The 21,965-nt window shown below is 37.9% G+C and overlaps 1 long non-coding RNA gene across 4 annotated transcripts in view; it reads right to left on the reverse strand.

Annotated features, from left to right (window-relative positions):
• The window catches only part of LOC308646773, a 42,276-nt gene that overhangs the window by 15,404 nt on the left and 4,907 nt on the right, over positions 1 to 21,965 (reverse strand). For 3 of the 4 annotated variants that reach the window (XR_014021486.1, XR_014021487.1, XR_014021488.1), the window contains exon 2: positions 10,738 to 10,893. The exons of the other annotated variant lie outside the window; for it this stretch is intronic. This is a non-coding gene — a long non-coding RNA (uncharacterized lncRNA). The remainder of the gene's footprint in view (positions 1 to 10,737; positions 10,894 to 21,965) is intronic. 4 annotated transcript variants of the gene reach the window in all.

The following is a 21,965-nucleotide window of genomic DNA, read 5'->3' on the forward strand; positions in this document are numbered from 1 at the left end:
GTCCTGAGTTTGTTTTCTTTTCTGAACTTACTTAGAAGGGTACTTAGATTATTGGTTTGTATCCTTTATTTTTCTCCCATATATGTGTTTAAAGCTTTAGCTGTATCCCTTAAGTTTTGACATATCATATTTTTATTGTGCTCAGTTTGAAATACTTTCTTATTTCCACTGTAATTTTTTCATGGGTCATGGATTACACCCCAAACATCTGGTGTGTGTTTTTTGTTGTTGTTATTATTGTTAGAAAAACATAAAAATTCAATCATTTGCAATTGATTGATACTTGCACTGTAACCCACTATATAGTTGTGTTCTGGTAATATTCTATGGATATTTGAAATGTGCAAATATTTTGTTAGATACAATATTTTGTATATCTTGTGGGTCAAATCTTATGAATATTAGACCCTCTAATGTGATTCAAATCTGTATTCTCACCATTTTATTTTATCTGCTTTTTCTGTATATAAATTTGTAGATTTTTTCTTTGATTTCTGTTGAATATCCTGCACATTTTTTAAGGCATTTTGTTAGATGAATGCAAATTTACTTTTCTATCTTCTGGTTAGACGGGCACTTTTGTCATTACAAAATGCTCCTCTTAATTTCTGGTAATACTTCTTGTCTTGAAGTTATACTTAAATATTTTTAAAATAATCCCAGCTTTCTATGAATTACATTTGTATAATTGCAATGTGTCCCTCAAGTTCCACCTGTTGAAGGCTTGGTCCTCAGGGTGGTGCTACTGGGAGGCAATGGAACCTTCAGGAGGTGACTTAGGTCATTGGGAGCATTGCTTGAATGGGCTTTGGGGACTCCTGACCCTACCTTCTCGCTCTTTGATTCCTGGAAGCCCTGAGGTGAACAGATTTCCTTTACCATGTACTTCTATCATGCTGTACTGCCTTGCTAAAGGCCCAAAAGCAATAGTATCAAGTGACCAAGGACTAAAACCTCTAAAACTGTAAGACAAACCTTTCCTCCTTTCAAGTTTTTTTTATTTCAGGTATTTTGTCCCAGTGATAAAAAATTAACACAATAATATTCTTTTTCTTTAATTTTTTTGGTATTGGGAATACTTTACTACTGAGCTACTAGGGAGTCCTTTTTTCTTTTTATTAAAAGTCTCACTAAATTGTCAAGGGTTTCACTAAATTGCTGAGGCTGACCTTGAACTTGTGATCCTCCTATCTCAGCTTCATGAGTCATTGTGATTACAGACATGCACCACCATGCCCAGCTGAGCAATACACCTGTTCTATTCCTCATTCTTTCAACATTTTAGGTATGACTCTAATAAACACTATGTAATTGAGTTCTTAAAATCCAGTTTGACAATCTTTCTCTTTTAATTGGAATATTAGTCTATTTATAATAATGTAGTTATTGTTATACAAGTTAAATATCCCTAATCCAAAAGCCCCAAACTGAGAATGCTTTAAAATACAAAGCATTTTGAACACTGATGCTCAACTGGGAGTCATATATTTTACCTTACTAATCTTTTAATAGTTATCCTGTATGTGTTAGACAAGTTTTCATTGCTGTGACTAAAATTCCTGGTGAGAACAATTTAGAGGAGGAAGTTTATTTTGGCTCACTGTTTCAGTCCATTGTTGGCTAATTCCATTGCTTTGGGTTCAAGCTGAGGCAAAATCTCATGGCAAAGGGCATGGCAGAGGAAAGTTGCTCCTCTCATGGCAGCCAGGAAACAGAGAGTGAGGAAGGATCCAGGGGCACAAGATATAATTCCCAAGAGCATGTTCCCAGTGATCTACTTCGAGTTACTCCCTTCCTGCCTACAGTTACTACCAGTAACCCATTCAAATTACTAATTCATCAAAAAGATTAATCTAACAATTAGGTTACAGCTCTCATGATCTAATAATTTCACCTCTAGCATTAAACATGGGAGCTTTTTTGGGACACCTAATATCCAAACCTTAACACTATATAAGACAATTTTTAGTTATTAATTTATTTATGGTACTGGAAATTGAACCAATGATACTTTAACACTAAGCTAAATACCCAGGCCTTTTATTTTTCATTTTGAGACAGGGTCTCACTATGTTGCTGAAGGTCTCACTAAGTTGCTGGAGTTGGCCTTGAACTTCCCATCCTCTTGCCTCAGTGTCCCAAATTGCTGGGGTTACAGGTGTGCACTGCTGCACCCATCTATAATTTTTATTTCTGACATATTTTAGACTAATATTAGTTTTTTATCTCATACTTCCAGGCTGTACAAGCATACACACTTTAATTGCTTTATGACTCTGCCAAACCTTTGTGGTGGAAGATGGTGTTATATTATCTTTGGCTTCTACTTTTTTTCCTGAGAAGTCAGCTTTCATTCTGGGAATAAAAATGTTTAGATTTTAAGTTAAATATCCAAGAAATTATTTTATTTGCATATTTGTAATAGCTTAAGTGGTAGATTTTATTTTCTTAATCTGTGGACTATTCTACTTGGTCTACTCAAAACAATGTAGTGCAAATTTGTATACAATAACATTGAGAAGAACACTAGATCAGCCTAAGAAATAGAAGAATAACTACAAAATACCTTCAATATATAAACTGTGACTCAGACCACAGCTCAGATTCTGGAGCCCAGCTCCCCAGAAGATTGTGACTCTACAGGTTGATTGTGATTCTACAGATTGGAGATGGGAGGTTACAGATGATCCCACTTCAGGTGACCCACAGCACATTTTGAGAGTTGAGATTAGATTTAATCCTAGCAACTCCTAGTATATACTGGGTTCTATTTATATTTCATGAAAACAAGAAACTTGTCTGAGATTTTTGGAATTCCATGTACATGTCATTCCTAATACAATTACAATATTGTACAATATTGAGTACAGCTATTTAAATTTTATAAACTATGGTCACCTAAACATTGGAAGCAATTCTACCCCAAATAGATAGTATTTATTGGAATAGGACAGCAAAATAGTTATGTGTATATGGGTATTGAAATCAGATGGACTGAATTCTGATTCTAAGCATGTCCTAAACAGTTGTATACCTTTGGGCAAGTAACTTCCCTAAACTCAACTTCCTCATCTTTAAAACAGAAAAAATAATACTTCACAAGATTACATGAGGGTTAAATTGCCATAATGTATGTAATGTGTTCACCATGATAAAAGCACTTTTAAAATACCAATATTGCAACAACTGCTGAATATAGTTATTCTTGCTTCATGAAGATCTGAAGATCTTTCAGTTTAGCAAGTTGGAGTAAATTAGTCAAGATCATTGGGTTGGTATGTGGCAGAGGCCACAGTGAGGTTCAGGCCCTTGTGAACCTGTTCAGACTGATTCTATCCTGACTCTATGTAGTCTCCCCCTGTGCAGCCCTGCCCAGCAGCCACACCACCTGGAGGATACAAATGCTGTCTCAGTAAACATTTACCCTAGGTCTGCAACACTAAGCATGTGTTCTGCCACCTTCAGCATCAACATTGTCTGGAAACTTTTCAGAAATGCAGATTTCATGCTTCACTCCAGACCTGCTGGATCAGAAACTCCATGGGTGGAGCTCATCGACCTGCTGTTTGCCAAGCCCTTCAGGTGTGTGTGTGTGTGTGTGTGTGTGTGTGTGTGTGTGTGTGTGTGTTAGTTACTAGGTATTGAATCCAAAGGTGTTTACTACTGTACCACTGAGCTAAATCCCAGGACTTTTTTTGAGATAGGATTTCACCAGGTGATTCTGACCTTTAAGTTAAAAAATCACAAGCTTCTATTTAAGGACGGTTCTTGACTCTGGCTAAACATGAGAATTACCCAGGAACTTTGAAAAATTCCCAAATGCCCAGGTACTCCCAGACCAATTAAATTAGATTTCATGGAAGCAACACCCAAGAATCAGCTCCATAAGGTGGCTTAAATGCGCGCAAGATTCAAAACAATTGGCCTGATTTTGCCTGATCATTTCACTTAGACTGAACAGCACTGGTCCCTTCCCCACCTCTCACACACTGCTGCCTCTAGGTTTCCACCTCTTACCCATCTCCAGGAGCCCCTAAGGGAGCATCTCACAGATGCTCAAGGTCGAGGGTGGACAGCTACACTGGCCCTCATAGACAGTCTTTGCTTCTTACTCCTGGCTGCTAACATCTGGACCTTGTGGATGCCTTCTGGTGCTGAATCTCAGGCTGATTATCTCTTACTGCTTAGCTGAACCTGGACCAGAACAGGAAACTAATTCCCCATCCCCTATGCTTGCTCTTTTGCTGAGTGTTCCCAGCAGAGGCCCTCAGGCCCTCAGAGTTTATTCTGACAGCTCGCACCACTTACACAACAGGTTTTCCATGTTAAGGTGTTCACCTGCTCCTGGAGCAGTTCAATCAGGATGCTTTAAATAGCTTCCATGCTACTAATCAGAAATATCACTCTCCTCTGATCTTCAGGTTCTGTTGCTGAGTCTGTTTGTTGTGCCAGATTCCACCTGGAGTAGGTATAAATTCTCGTCCTGGGCTCTTCCATCGCCCTGAAATTTGTCTCCCATCATTGGTACCTGATTCATCAGACAGGCTATGTACCTCCTCAGCCTCTCTGGAACCTGACCCTACATGCCAGTATATTCCTGGGCCAGCCCACAGGACTCTTGCTATAAATATAGGGAATTATATATATACATATTATATATATACATATATATATATATATGTACAGCTATTTAAATTTTATAAACTATGGTCACCTAAACATTGGAAGCAATTCATTCAGAATCAAATTGATTGTAAGACTGAAATAATTGGGATTTTTTAAATGTACACTTGATTTTACTTGATTTTCAAAACTTTAAGTTTTGAGCTTCGCATACAATTGTAAAAAGTAATCCAGAGATCCTATATGCCATTCACCTGGTTTTTCTCAATGGCAATATCTGATTACCACTGAGAAACACTACTATATCACAACTAGGAAATTGACATTGATATAATTCATCAACTGTATTCAGCTCCCGTTCAGATCCTTTACCTTCTCTTTTTCTTGAGTGTGATTATCTCAGATTATTTCCTCCATCAAGATTAAGACTGCAGTAGGTTGTTAGAATTTTACTTCAACCATCAAAGGTGATTTACTTTGACTGGCAAATAAGAGTTAAGAGACTCATGAGGAAGTTCATTATATTCATCTCTATTGTTGCCAATTCCAAGGTTCTTTCCTTTTTGAAGTACCAACTCTTCCACTATCCCTCCCTTTGTTTGGTGAATTTCCTTTAGTCAATCTTTTACTAATGGCTAACATCAACATTGTTACTTTTTCTTAGATAAGTTTATTCCTACCTTATTCTTGAAGAATATTTTTTTCAGATATAGAATCTGAGATTAAGGGTTTTATTTTTTTTTTCAGTACTTGTAAGTTGCTGTATCACTTCTTTTTGGCCTACATGATTTCAGGTGAGAAATTTTTTCTCATTTCCATTGGTGGTGTTTTATAAGTAATATGTCATTTCTCTCTGGCTGCCTTCAAGATTTTCCCTTCTTTGATTTTCAGAACTTTACAGATGAGGTCCCTGAGTGGGAATGTCTTTGGATTTATCTTATTTGGGGTTCTCTAAGCTTTTTAAATCTGTACCTTTATGTGTTTTGATAAATGTGGGAAATTTTCAGGCATGATTTCTTTGAATACTTTTTAACTCCATTCTTTTTTCCTCTAAAACTTCAATGATACATATGTATCTCCAGATCCCTGAGACTCTTTATTTCCCACTATTTTTCTATTCAGCTTGATAAATTCTATTGATTTTTCTTCAAGTTCATCAATCCTACTCTGTCATTCCCCTTCTACTATTAAGCCTATCTAGTAAGTTTTTTATTTAACTTATTTTATTTTTACTTCTATTATTTCCATTTAGTTTTTAGGAACTTCTATTTCTTTGCTGAGATTTTCTATTTTTTATTTTCTTTGAGAGAATTTGTAATTGCTTGCTGAAGTATTTTTAAAATGGTTGCTTTAAGAATCTTGTCAAATGATTCCATCATCAGATTCATCTTGATGTTGGTATCTGTTGTCGTTTCTAATTCATGTTAAGGTTTTTAATTGTATACTGACAGCTTTGATAATACATTATGACATTCTGGATCTATTTAATCCTTTATTAGCAGTCGATTCCCTGGTTGATATTGAGAGCTAAGTGGGTGCCTATGTTTAGCTTCCCTGGCAAAAGTGGAGCCCTGTGTCACATTGCTTCATTGCAGTGGGATGTGTGGAAGCAGCTCAGCTCCCCCTTGGCCCCACTGAAACTTTCTTAGTCAAAGCAAAGCACAGAGTCCGACCACCTCATTGCCTTCATGAGGGCTGACTCACAGGGATTCGTTGTTTCAGGGTGAGGGCAGAGGGTCAGTTCTCAAATGGGGTCTGCTGAAACCAGAGGAGGAGATAGAGGAAAACAGGGGAACAGCTACAATCTGCATCTAGCCCTATTTTCTTGGCCGATGCTAGTTGGTGGTGGGAAGGGAGTGAGAGCTCTGATTAGCCCTCTTTTGCACATCCTTGTTCGATCTCATTGCTGCTGGGTGGGTACGCAGGTTCAGCTCCACACTGGACTCCAGAGGTGGAGTGCTGACCAGCCCTCAACTATAGCCTTTCGAGTCTTGAGGATACCAGGGAAGGGCAGAGGCTCAGTTTGCTGCTGGATCCTGCACCCACCATGCCCTGATTGGAGAAGAGGAGCATTGTCTCCTTTCCCTGGGCAGGAATGAAGATCAGCATTCGATTAGTGCCACCATCACCACTGGGCAGGGAAGTAAGACCACCATCACCTGATGCCACAGGACAGTGGGTGGGAGGAGGATTAGCTCCCTGTCCTGCCCCATGTAAACTATGGGGAGGGATACAATTTTCCCTTTGCTGTTTGTCAAAAGAAGGGCGAGCAGTACCAAAAGGCTTTCCATCAGGAGGCCACCCTTTTTCTTGGTACTTCTCGTAAAATGAACAGACTTTTCTTAGAGCTTATTTTGTCTGTGCTTGTTGGCAGTCCCAGCTTGTTGGAGGCTGCTGTAGCGCACTGTCCTCAATATCTAAGAGGCAGCAAGGAAAACCACAGAAGTCACTGCCATACTGTTTCCCAAGCCCCAAAGTCTCCACACTGTCCCCCTCTTCTCTCCTCCCTGAATCTGTGTTTGTTTGTTGTGTCCACTCTCATAAGAGGAGAGCCTTGGAGGAACAGGCTGCTCTGAGATGGCCAGAACATAAAAGAAACTTTTCAGGATGTTGTCATTTTAGTGTAGCCTGATCTTCTACATCTGTCACATGTACTATGTCATGCCACGTGACAAGAATAACTTTTAAAAACGAGATTATTCTGAAGATAAGTTGAAATATAAACACAACTTGAAGGATCTTTACTGGGCCTAGTGGTGCATATCTATAATCCCAGCTACTTGAGAGGCTGAGGCAGGAGGGTTTCAAGTCTGGGGCCAACTTAGGCAACTTAGTGAGACTGTCTCAAAATAAAAAATGAAAAGGGCTGAGGATGTAGCTCAGTGTTAGAGCACCCCTGGGTTCAATTCCTAGTATCAAATCAATCAATCAATCAATTAATAAGTAAATAAATCAAGTAATTCAATCATCTTCTCTGCAGTTTGTGTGGGAGCATCTAGATAAGCTCGATTCTCCAAATGTTGGCAGTTTTCAATTAACCAGAAACCTAATCCCCAACCAATTTGGCTAAAAGAGATTTTACTGCACACCAAAAACTTGGAAGAAGAGTTAGATAATAGGCCAAATATGAAAGCAGTTTTAAAAACAGCAGTGAAAAAGATCTAAACAATACTTGGAGATGCTCCATCTTTTTTTGAGTGATGACATGGAGGTTATTATGTAGAAATCTCCACTTGTTAAACAAGACAAAAATATGCTTGACTTTTAGCAAGAGGATAGTCAGATGGTTTTGCTCTCTTCTTAATTCATAAAATGAATACCTGCTTCTGGAAATATATTCAAATAATATGTCAGCATTATATGGAAATGTAATAATTCCCTCCTCCCTTGCTCTTTAGTATTCTCTCCACTGTTAACAATTTTAGTGTGTTTGCTTGGATTTTAGAAATAACCATCAGCAGTCCAAGGTTTCTATGTACAGGTGAATTTGAAATAGCTCATTCTCTGGAGGTTTTCAGAATCAGTCATGGCAGATGACGCATGGCAGTGGGGAAAACACACACACACACACACACACACACATACATACACACACACATACACACACACATACATACACACACACACATACACACACACATACATACACACACACACACACACATACACACACATGCACATTCTCTCTCTCTCTCTCTCATTATTTGAATATATTTCCAGAAGCAGGTATTCATTTTATGAATTAAGAAGAGAGCAAAACCATCTGACTATCCTCTTGCTAAAAGTCAAGCATATTTTTGTCTTGTTTAACAAGTGGAGATTTCTACATAATAACCTCCATGTCATCACTCAAAAAAAGATGGAGCATCTCCAAGTATTGTTTAGATCTTTTTCACTGCTGTTTTTAAAACTGCTTTCATATTTGGCCTATTATCTAACTCTTCTTCCAAGTTTTTGGTGTGCAGTAAAATGTGGACATGCATGTTTCATGTCATTTGGGACTTGACACAGAGCCTTGATGCACTTCTCAGGAGTGCAGCACATGGTACGTAGTGGGTATTCAGTGAGTTTCTGTTCAGCAAACTATTCTAGGGGAGAGCAACATACCTGTCTTTGTTTTCCTCATAAAAACACAATTAGGATAGAAAATTATTTCATAAATACAGAAAAACATGCTGAAGCTTACTAAATCTTTCTCCCACTATTTCCTTACCTTGGAAATCTCTGGTCTTCAGCAATCCTTTCCTCTTCCCTAATTAATTTGCAGAATTATAGTAAATTGGTGTGGGTCTGAATGGAAAGGAACCTGTTACTCAGCCTTCATAGGCTCAGCTCAACTTCTGTAGTCTACCAAGCTTTGCTGGTAAGCTCTATGCAAAAGATTCCCTCTTCTCCAACCCCTTGGCTTCATTTAATACCACTGGGAGGCCAGGATCTTTCTGGTGGAGAGTTGTGCATGAGAGCCACCTACTATAGTGAAATCCGTAGTGGTGTACATGCACTGTCTCATTCAATCTAATATTCTCCACTGTACCTGGTACAACACCTTGCCTAGAGAAGGTTTTCAGTAAGTACCCGTCAAATGAAGAGGACTGAATAAACCACATCTCAATTTCAAAGGAGCATCATTTAGCATCCAAATTAGATTTTTCTTTTTGTCTGTATTTATATTTGCATGATAAGCATCACTATTTTAATTCCTCTTAGAGGCAATTTTTTTCCAAATCAAAGAGTTTATTCATCTGAAATATTTTGGTAAGTTATTTACAAAATGAGAGTCTCAACAGGCTTGCATTTCTGTAAATGTTAAAGCAATCCTCACACCTCCTAGAGAACTGATTTGAAGATCTTTGTTAAAATCAGCTACTGAGAACTGGATGTCTTCTTAGTTGCTGCTGAGAATTTAGATAATATTCAGAGAGATCAGGAAGGTAAAGGATACTTTATTGGATATGGAACATGTTCTTAGCATGACACACTTTTTTTTGTAAAAGGTATATTCCTTTCACAGTCACAGAGTGGTGATTATAAAATATTATCTGGACCTTCTACATCCACAAATATCTGAGAAAACAAAGAACATCTGTTCATTCTTAGCCACTGCCCAATCAGCCTTAACGTTTTTCAAACCTCTTCTACATATTCTGACTAATCAGATGTTTTGGAAAGATGCACTTGATCTTTTCTTGTGACATCACAATGGAACACAGGAAATAGAAGTGGTAAACCTGTCACTCACAAATTATTCTCACAGACTCAACATGAATATTTTCCAGGTCAGAAAGTAGGCAAATTTAACGTTTAACTTTTCACATTTAGTCAGAATTAGGTTGAGTTCCCAGATAGATTGAAGAAAAATCTGGCTGCATAAAGATATAAATTATGGAAAGACATTTTAGGGTTTGATGTTTAGGCCTGAGGCATGGAAACTTCCAGAAGGAACCAGAACATTGAAACTGTTCTAATGCAGTTCTAATGTTCTAATGTTTTCTGCCTCATGGGATCAGTTTTGCTTTTTCTATTCCCATTTCAGGGGTTTGTTATCAGTGTGTTGGACAATGTGTTAGCATAATTTATCTAAGGGTTTCCATTGCCAGATGTGAAAATAAAGCCTAGTCCTTTGTGCCAGTATTCATCTATACTTTGGATATAGATGTTCAGTTTTCTATTCAAGAAGAAATGGATGGGAAGGGTCGAGGGTATCATAAGTCACTCCCCCATCAGCATCTCTCTACCTCTATCCTCTTTCTACTCATCTCTACCCACCACCTTGCATCAGCAGCTTCAGGATGAGATCCTTGGGTAGACACCAGAAATGCCCATTTGTGCCAGTTTGAGATTGGTTTAAGGTTTCAGAGCTCATCTTCTGTATCCTCAGGAGCAGGGCTCTGGACTCTTCTGTCATTGGACAGAGAGTACAAGAAGAAGATGACTATAACCACTGGTGGAGAGATGAGCCCTACGTGAATCTTTTGTGGCATCGATAGATAATGTGCTATAATATTAGGCAGTAAATAGACTCTTTCCCTGGAAGACTGCATAATTATAGAGCTTGCGAAAGGGTTAGGTGAACAGAGAGTACTTTTCCTGTTTATCCACAAAGAATGTTCTCACCTTTGAGCTTTCAGTCACTGCAGAATCTATATAAAGATGTAGTATCTTAGGGGCTGGGGATGTGGCTCAAGCGGTAGCATGCTCGCCTGGCATGCGTGCGGCCAGGGTTCAATCCTCAGCACCACATACAAACAAAGATGTTGTGTCCACTGAAAACTAAAAAAAAAAATAAACATTAAAAAAAAATTTTAAATTAAAAAAAAAAGATGTAGTATCTTATTCTATTACATCCTTCAGGTCATGTTCAAGGTTGCTCTGATCATTTTTCAATGGCACATCATGATTTAACTGCTGATTTTCCCCCCTCAATCCTTGAAGGCTGGCTCTTCGCACCCAAATACTGAAAGCCCCAGGCCTACTTATTTGTGAGTGACGGCATTCACAAGCAAGAAATGGGTGGAGAAAGCTTTCCAGTTATTTGTGTTGTGGAGGAACCGTCTGTTTCTTTCCCTTGGTTAGGTATGAACACTGGCTTTAGACGAAACCATTATTATCTTTATTATTATTATTTCTGAAATTAAAGTAGAGGCTGTGAGGGTAAGATGAATTAGTTATTTGTGCCCCAACCAAGAGGAGTTTAGAGATGCTGATCATAAAACAGTTGTAAAGATTTTTCCTAAAGCTACTGCTTTCGGACTCCCCACAGAAAAACAAAGCCTTTAGTAAATGCATTTGTAGAGTTTAATTTTGTGTTTGTAACAGGTCACTGTTTTTAGACTGCAATTTTGAAACAGATCAACAGCTGAGTTGGAAATGAGAGCCCATCCTCTAAAATACATAAGTGAGATATGGATGATATAATCCCCAGGGCAGAGCCTGCTTACAGTTGGGCATTCTTTGGTTCCAGCTGTTGACTAGAAATAATTTAGTTTATAATAGTAGGACTAAGAAATGCTTTTAATGCAAATTCCTTGCATTGCTTGTCTCTCTTTGAAGAACAAGTGTACATTCTTGCAAACCACCAGAATAGGAGACTATTTGTTCTTTGTCAGACCAGTGGCTATAAGCAGATATGAAAGGAAGGCCTTACAAATTTCATGTCGCATTTAGTTTTATTATAGGGAAGTTATACAACAGAGCTTTAGAAATCTCCAGATATGTCATTTTCTTTGTATTTTTAAAAATGCTTCTTCGTTTACCACAATAAGGCCATATTTGTTTTGTACTGAGGGGAATGTTATTTTAGATTGTCAATTTTACTTGCCATGCTAAAAGGAAAATCAAAATGATATTATACTTTATAAGCAATGTGCTTTATTCATTAAGCAATTTGTGCTTTATTTGGGGTGGAAGAAACCTACAGACATATTCAAGTCATTGTGGGCTCTTGGCTACTTACAAAGTGACACCCAAATTCCAATTCAAATATTCTCTGTTGTTTCTATAAGTTCACTCTTATCTATCTTATTCATCCACCCTTTGTTTTGTCCCACAAAAGATTTATGGCAGTTTATAAGGATAGATGGAAAAATGGAAGTTAAAAGTGTAAGTAGAAAAATGAAAAATAGAGATGGGTATATAAAATAAATCACAATGATCTGTAATTATGTTAACAATTGGGCCATATATTTTTTCAAGATTTTTCTTAGCCACAACCAAAAGAGCATCCTAGTTGGTCACTAGATTCAGGGACCACAGAATCAAACTAGTTGGTTGGTAGAAGTAATACTATTCTTGGTACTGAGTCAGGAAATTTTCCCAAGATGTTCATAGAGAAGATCTGTCCTATGATGAACATCTAGGACAATGCCCTTGCTACGGAATCGGTGATCTATTTCTTACACATCCTCCTAATATAAGCTAGTGACATCATATCAAAAGGCAAGTCAGTAACATGGATTCTGTAGTTGGCAGTCTGTTTGGCTTCATTGAGAAATTAACCCCGGGTGACTATATGCACATAAAAATTCTCAGGATGATTCCAGCCTCTAGGAATTGTTCAATAAATTTCTAATTACAGGTACTATTACTGTGTGTCAAATGTGTGATCTTTGATAGGAAAGAGAAGGTCTTCACATTTATTCAGGTGAGTGAAAATGCCTTCTGGGAGTTTTTGAGCTCACAACTCTCACCTACTATGCCCTCTAGAGCTTCTGCTAGCAGGAAATTCAAGCTTAGGTTGGACATTGCCATGTTTGGGCTTTCCAGACAAAGCGGGTCTTGCTCCAGGTAACACTTGAAAAACTGAACCTCCATAAATAGAGTTACTGTCATTGTGGGGAGCAAGCCAAATCTGAGCTAAGAGGAATACCTTCCAAGCAGAATCCTACATGGGTTAGCATTTCATTCTTGAAGGACAAACTCCTTTTAAGGAATTTAAAGGCTATCTAGAAATTCTTCCTGATTTTCCTGCCTTACACCAGGATGGAGGACAGTGAAAATGCAGGCTTTAGATAATTAAGTCCATGTGACTCCAGGATCCAGAAGCATCTCCCTTCTGCAATCCCTTCCCCCAACCCCTTCCTCCAGGCCTTGTCCTCCTTCTCTGAACCTTTTTAAAGGGTTCCATTGCAGTTGGTCTTATCATGTCAGAAGGCTGTGACTGCTGGAATCTGCCAAGAACAGAATCCATTTGGGGTTGAAACACCCTCCTCCTGGGTTAATCTCTTCGGTGGTTGCCTGTAAAACATGGGGCCGCTGGTGGTAACCTTAGCCATGCCTCGGTATTGGATTCTGAGCACCCCGGGATGTGTGGGGGCCCGCATCCCTCACAGTCACGTCACTTTCTTCTTTTAATGAAAACTGAAACCCGGCTCCAGCCCGAGGGCAGTGGGGGTTGAACAAATGTGTTAGGAGACAAAACAGAAATGTTTTAGGAAGGCTGGCTCCCCCGGCCCCCCAACTCCTGCTCTGATCCAGAAAGAACCTCTCCCGGCTCCTGGCACACGGAATGCAGGAGGGGCAGGGCGTGGGGCCGGAGAGGAATTAAGTGTGGCCTGGTCTGTTTCTGGCTTCTCTGTGAATACTGCGACACCTCCGAATGGAGGAACAGCTGAGATAAGTGACTGCTAATCCCTCAGTGCCGGGGAGGAGGCTGGGCCGTCCCTCGGCATCTCAGCAGATGGTGGATGAAACAGGCTTCCCCCGAGGCAAGGGCAGCGGAACGGTCCCACCTTCTGTTCCTTCAGCTCGCCCTGCACGTCTCCCTCACGGCCTGCGCCGCGGTGAAGGGCCTCGCAGGCCCTCTACCGCCCCGGGGACCGCCGGGCTTTGCCGTCCCACTGAGATGGCCAAGGTCAGCCAAACTGGACTCGGCCCAGCCCTGGCAGCTTGGGCGGCGTCCAGCACGGCTCGGTGGGCTGGGGAGGAGGAGCCACGCGGAGCTGCCGCGTTCCCCGGTGGAGACCGCAGAAGCTTACCTGGGGAGGAGGAGCGAGGGTTCATTTAAAATGCAGATTCAGTCCTCCAGGGTGGGACCCGGGACTCTGAATTTCTGTTAGGCAGCTGAGACTGCAGGTACTTGGGCATACTCTTCTGAGTAAAAGCAGTTCAAGGCAGAAAGGAAGGCATTTGAGGTGGTGGTTAGGAACAAGCCAAGCCCAGGTACCTGAGTTCCAATCTCAGCTACCACGAGCTCATTGGCATGACCTCAGGCAAGACAGTCTCAGTGGTTCCAAACTCCTAGGATATGATCCAACCTCTCTCAAACTGTGGGACACAGCCATTCCCAGGTTTGGTAATCAATCTAGTTATCCCTGGCATAAAAATAAAATTTGAGCCAGGCGTGGTGGCCAAGGCTGAGGCAGGAAGATTACAGGTTCCAGGCCAGCCTCACCATTTTGGAGAGTCTCCATCTCAAAATAAAAATAAAAACAGGCTAGGGGAATAACTCAAAAGTAGAGCGCCCCTGGATTCCATCTGAAAACTAATAATATACTGAAAAATAATAAAAAATAAAAATAAAGCTGGGAGGCTGCATGATTTGATTGTACTTAACACTCTTGAACTGCATGCTTTAGTTGAGATAGTAAATTTGATATTATGTATGTTTTACCACAATTTAAAAAAAAAGAATATCTAGAAATCTTGAATGCACCAGCAGAGTGAAGAAGTTATCTTTATACACTTAAGTAGTTAAGACAGTAAATCTCAATTTTCAAATTAAATGGATCCCTGAAAACTAGTGTTAAATGAAAATCAGCCATGGAATCTTAATTTCCCATTGATTTATATTTTAACATATACAAAATAGGGTTATCTTTAAGGACAAAAGCACAGGAAATTAAAGCAAAAAATAGACAAATGGGATTACATTTGATGTATCAAATTCAAAAGCTTCTGCATAGCAAAAGAAGCAACAGGATCGGAGAAAATATTTGTAAACCATACATCTGGCAGGGGATTAATGTACAAATATACAGGGAATTCAAAGAACTCAACAGAAAAGCAAAAATAAACTACCACCACAAAAAATAACCCAATTTTAAAAAGTAGACAATAGCCATTTCTCAAAAGAAGACATAGAAATAGTCAATAGGCACATGACAAAAATGCTCAACATCACTGATTAGAAAAAGGTAAATCAAAACCATAGTGAGATATCACCTCACCATAATAAGAATGGCTATTATCAAAAATACAAATGTAAGGAGAGAGGCACTCCCCCACGCCCGCAAGGAGATTCACCCTGCACTGGGGTTCCTTATTCAACAAAGCATGGCTCCACAGCCCACCATCAGGATACATATAGGCTTGAGGCTGCTGCTGCCACGAAAATGGGATATCACCACTTCTATCAAGGGACAACAATAAGGATCTGGTCACCAAAGTCCCTGTGGGCCTGGCTATACCAGAGGTGTCTCTACTAGGGGTGCTAACAGTTATCCCGTTGCTGAGGTAACAAGGAGTCTTGCATGGGGTTGACTCTCTCTTGTTTCTCCTGCTAAAAGCCAACTTCTTATGATTACCCTTTCACTAGTCATATAATCTAATACCTCTGTATTCTCACATCCTACCTCATAAACATCTCAGCCAACCCCCCATACCCCTTCTACCATTAGAAACTGTAAATCATTATGCAAACCTGTTGACTATACGGTAGAGGATATTTGAACTCATCATTTCTGATTATAGCGACAAAACTGTAAATGTAAACATAGAAGCTAAATGATCTATGGCTGCACATTGGTACATTGAGTGCTATAATATTGATCTCCCCCTTAAAGTTGAGGTATTGGTAACCTGCAGGGATACCATAATAGGGCAGAAGCTACCTTGGATCTACACTGCAAGAGAGGAAGACATACAGACATCATGAAAAAACCAGGGAGGAAAGTGCCCCAAACAAATCAAGATTCTACAACAATAGAATCCATAGATAGTGAAGTAGATGAAATATCAGAGAAGGAGTTCAGAATATACATAACTAAAATGATCAGGGAATTAAAGAATGACCTAAATGAATAGATACAGGCAAAAATCGGTCACTCCAACAAAGAGATAAGAGAGCAAATAAGGTATCAAGAGATTATTTCAAGAAAGAGATAGAGATTATGAAAAAAAAACAGAAATCCTTGAAATTAAAGAAACAATAAGCTAAATTAAAAACTCAATAGAAAGCATCACCAAAAGACTAGATCACTTGGAAGACAAGACCTCAGACAATGAAGACAAAATATACAATCTTGAAAATAAAGTTGACCTCACAGTGAAGATGGTAAGAAACCATGAACAGAATATACAAGAATTATGGAATACTATCAAAAGACCAAATTTGAGATTTATTGGGATAGAGGAAGGTTTAGCGATTCAAACCTAGGAATGCACAATCTCTTCAATAAAATAATATTAGAAAATTTCCTAAGCATGAAGAAAGAATTGGAAAATCAAATAGAAGAGGCTTATAGGACACTAATTGTATAAAATTATAACAAATCTATACCAAGACACATTATAATGAAAATGCCTAGCATACAGAATAAAAATAGAATTTTAAAGGCTGCAAGAGAGAAAACTCAGATTACATATAAGGGAAGACCAATTCGAATCTAAGAAGAGTTTTCAACCCAGACCCTTAAAGCCAGGAGATCCTGGAACAACATATAGCAAGCTCTAAAAGATAATGGATGCCAACCAAGAATCTTATATCCAGCAAAATTAAGCTTCAGATTTGATGATGAAATAAAAACCTTCTCTAAAATAGACCTTCCATGATAAACAAAAGCTAAAAGAATTTACAGCAAGAAAGCTGCACTAGAGAATATTCTTGGCAAAATATTCCATGAGGAGGAAATGAAAAACAACAATGAAAATCTACAAAGAGAAGAAGTATAAAAAAGGAAAAGCCAACCAAAGGAGAAACTAGGTCAAGCTAAATACCAAAAATAAGCAAAAATAACCAGAAATACAAGTCATGTCAATAATAACCCTAAATGTTAATGGCCTATACTCACCAATCAAGAAACATAGACTGATAGATTGGATTAAAAAACAGGCCCAACAATATGCTGCCTTCAAGAGACTATCTTATAGGAAAAGACATCCACAAACTGAAGGTAAAAGGTTGGGATAAAATATACTACTCACACGGTCTGTGTAAACAAGCTGGAGTTTTCATCCTCATATCAAATAGAGTTTAAGCCAAAGTTAATCAAAATGAATAAAGATGGACATTTCATACTTCTTAAGGGAACCACATATCAACAAGACATAACAGTTATAAGTATGTATGCCCCAAACATTGGAGCATCTACATTCATCGATCAAACTCTTCTCAAGTTCAAGAGTCAAATAGACCAGAACACAATAATTCTGGGTGAATTTAACACACCTCTTTCACCACTGGATAGATCTTTCAAACAAAATCTAAACAAAGAAACTTTAGAAGTCAATAATACAATCAATAACTTAGACTTAACTGACATGTGTAGAATATATTATCCATCGATGGGCGAATACACTTTCTTCTCAGCAGCACATGGATCCTTCTCTAAAATAGACCATATATTATGCCACAAACTCTTAGTAAATACAAAAAAGTAGAGACACTACCCTGCATTCTATCAGACCACAATGAAATAAAATTAGAAATCAATGATAAAATAAAAAATAAAAGCTACTACAACACCTTGAGACTAAATAATATGCTACTGAATAAACAATGGGCTGCAAAAAATATCAAGGAGGAGATTAAAAAATTCTTAGAGGTAAATGAGAACACTGATACAACATATTGAAATCTCTGGGACACTATGAAGGCAGTTCTAAGATGAAAGATCATTGTATGGAGTTCATTCCTTCAAAGAAGAAAAAGTCAACAAACCAATGACTTAACATTACATCTCAAAGCCCTAGAAAAAGAAGAACAAATCAATCCCAAAGTAGTAGAAGACAGGAAATAGTTAAAATCAGAGCTGATATCAATGAAATTGAAATAAGAGAAACAATTGAAAAAATTGACAAAACAAAAAGTTGGCTCTTTGAAAAAAAATAAAATTGATAAACCATTAGCTGTGCTAATGAAGAGAAGGAGAGAGAAAACTCAAATTACTAACATCAATGATGCAAAAGAAAATATCACGACAGACACTACAGAAATACACAATTAGAAATTATTTTGAAAATTTGTACTCCAATAAAATAAAAAATATCGAAGGCATCAGCAAATATCTAGAGGCATATGATATGCCTAAACTAAATCAAGATGATATATACAATTTAAACAAATCAATTTCAAAGAAGGAAATAGAGGACGCCATCAGAAGCCTACCAACCAAGAAAAGCCCAGAACCGAATGGATACACAGCTGAGTTCTACAAGACCTTTAAAGAAGAACTAACACCAATATTCCTCAAACTATTTCATGAAATAAAAAAAGAGGGAACACTTCCAAACACATTCTATGAGGCCAATATCACCCTGATTCCAAAACCAGACAAAGACACATCAAAGAAAGAAAACTTCAGAAGAATATCTCTAATGAATATAAATGCAAAAATTTTCAATAAAATTCTGGCAAATCAAATACAAAAACATATCAAAAAGATAGTGCACCATGATCAAGTGGGGTTCATCCCAGGGATGCAAGTTTGGTTCAACATACAGAAATCAATAAATGTAATTCATCACATCAGTAGATTCAAAGATAAAAATCATGTGATCATCACAATAGATGCAGAGAAAGCACTCGACAAATACAGCACCGCTTCATGTTCAAAACACTAGAAAAACTAGGGATAACAGGAACATATCTCAACATTGTAAAAGCTATCTATGCTAAGCCCCAGGCCAACATCATTGTAAATGGAGGAAAAATTGAAATAATTCCCTCTAAAAACTGTAACAAGACAGGGATGCCCTCTTTCACCACCTCTATTAACATAGTCCTTGAAACTCTAGCTGAGAAATTTCTTTAAAAAATTAGAAAGACAAAAGAGATTAAAGGGATGCAAATAGGAAAAGAAGAACTCAAATTATCACTATTTGTGGATGATATGATCCTACACCTAGAAGATACAAAAAATTCCACCAGAAACCTTTTAGAACTAATAAATGAATTCAGGCAAGTATCAGGATATAAAATAACACCCATAAATCAAAGGCATTTCTGTACATCAGTGACAAATCCTCAGAAATAGAAACTAGGAAAACCACCCCATTTACAATAGCCTCAAAAAAAAAAAAAAAAAAGACTTGGGAATCAACTTAACAAAAGAGGTGAAAGACCTCTACAATGAAAACTACAGAATGCTAAAGAAAGAAATTAAAGAAGACCTTAGAAGATGGAAAGATCTCTTTTATTCTTGGATAGGCAGAATTAATATTGTCAAAATGATCATACTATCAAAAGCACTATACAGATTCAGTGCAATCCCAATCAAAATTCCAATGGCATTCCTCATAGAAATAGAAAAAGCAATCATGAAATTCATCTGGAAAAATAAGGACCCAGAATAGCCAAAGCAATCCTTAGCAAGAAGAGTAAAGCTGGTAGCATTACTATTCCAGACCTTATACTATACTACAGAGCAATAGTAACAAAAACAGCATGGTGTTGGTACCAAAATGGACCTGTAGACCAATGGTACAGAATAAGGACACAGAGACAAACCCACATTATTACAGTTATCTTATATTAGGCAAAGGCACCAAAAACATATATTGAAGAAAAGATAGCCTCTTCAACAAATGGTGCTGGAAAAACTGAAAATCCACATGTAACAAAATGAAATTAAGCCTCTATTTCTCACCAAGCACAAAACTCAACTCAATGTGAATCAAAGATCTAGGAATTAAACCAGAGATATTGCACCTAATAGAAGAAAAAGAAGCCCAAATCTCCATCATGTTGGATTAGGCCCCAACTCTTTTAATAAGACTCCTATAGCACAAAAATTAAAACCAAGAATCAATAAATGGGATGGATTCAAATTAAAAAACTTATTCTCAGTAAAATAAACAATCATTGAGGTGAATAGAGAATGGGAGCAAATCTTTACCACAAACTCATCAGATATAGCACTAATTTCTAGGATATATAAAGCATTCAAAAACCTTAACACAAACAAACAAACAAATAACCCAATCAATAAATGGGCCAAGGAACTGAACTGACACTTCTCAGAAGATGATATACAATCAACCAACAAATATATGAAAAAATGTTCAACATCTCTAGCAATTAGAGAAATGCAAATCAAAACCACTTTAATATTTCATCTAATTCCAGTCAGAATGGCAGATATTATGAAGACAAACAACAATGAGTGTTGACAAGGATGTGAGGGAAAAGGCACACTTATACATTGCTGGTGGGACTGCAAATTGGTGCAGCCAATCTGGAAAACAGTATGGAGAATCCTTGGAAAACTTGGAATGGAACTACCATTTAACCCAGCTGTCCTTCTTCTCGGTCTATACCCAAACGACTTAAAAACAGCATACTACAGGGACATAGTTACATCAATGTTTATAGCAGCACAATTCACAATAGCTAAACTGTGGAGCCAACCCAGATGCCCTTCAACAGATGAATGGATAGGGAAACTTTGGCAAATATATACAATGGAATATTACTCAGCATTAAAGAGAATAAAATTATGGCATTTGCAGGTAAATGGATTAAGTTTGAGAATATAATGTTAAGTGAAGTTAGCCAACCCCCAAAAAACAAATGCTGAATGTTTTCTTTGATATGAGGATGCTGACTCATAATGGCAATAGGGGAAATGGGAGGAATGGAGGAACTTCAGAGACAAAGGGGAGGAAGGGGAAGGGAGGGCCTGTGGGGGTAGGAAAGACGATGAAATAAGTTAGACAGTATTACCCCAAGTACACGTGTGAAGATATGAATGGTGTGAAAATACTTTGTGTACTGCCAGTGAATTGAAAAATTGTGCTCTAAATGTGTAATATGAAATGAATTGCATTCTGCTATCATTTATAGCAAAATAGAATAAATAAATAATTTAATAAAAAGACACAAATGTAACTGTTGGTAAAGATGTGAAAGAAAAGAAAACCCTGCAAACTGTTGGGAACGTAAATTAGGACAGCCATTAAGGAAAACAGTATAGTGGTTCCTCAAAAAATTAAAATAAAACTACCACATTATCCAGCAATCCTACTTGTGTATATATATCTAAAGGAAATGAAATCAGTACGTCAAAGGCACACCTGCAAATCAAAATTTTCCAAAGCACTAGTCACAATAGCCAAAAAACAAAATGGAATAACCAAACAGACAAATAGATGAAGAAAATTTAGTATGTATACACAATGGAATATGACTCAGCCATAAAAAGAATAAAACCCTGTCATTTGTGACAACATAGATTTAACTGAAGATCATTATGTAAAATGAAGCAGCCAGACACAGAAAGACAGGCACTGCATGATCTCACTCCTATGTGGAATCTAAATACATTGATTTCATTGAAGTTAAGAGTAGAATGGTGGCTACCAGAGGCAGAGAGAGTAGGCTGGGGAGAGAATGAAGGAGCAAATAGTTCTGCTTTGCCATTACACTTCAGGTGACTAGAGATAGCGATAATAAAGTGCATATGTCAAAATGCTAAAAGACAGGATTTTGAATGTTTTCCCCATAAATCTTTAAGAAAAAAAAAGTTCTTTCTTACTGTAAATATAACACATATGATAATACACTTTGAGTATTACAAAATGAATAGGAGTGATAGTACAAGCCTGTAATCTCAACAGCTCTGGAGGTTGCGGCAGGAGAATCACAAATTTGAGGCCAGCCTCAGCAAATTAGGGAGACCTTAAGCAAC

The sequence above is a fragment of the Spermophilus citellus genome, assembly GCF_964194105.1.
Source record: "Spermophilus citellus genome assembly, chromosome: 4".
NCBI lineage: Eukaryota > Metazoa > Chordata > Mammalia > Rodentia > Sciuridae > Spermophilus > Spermophilus citellus.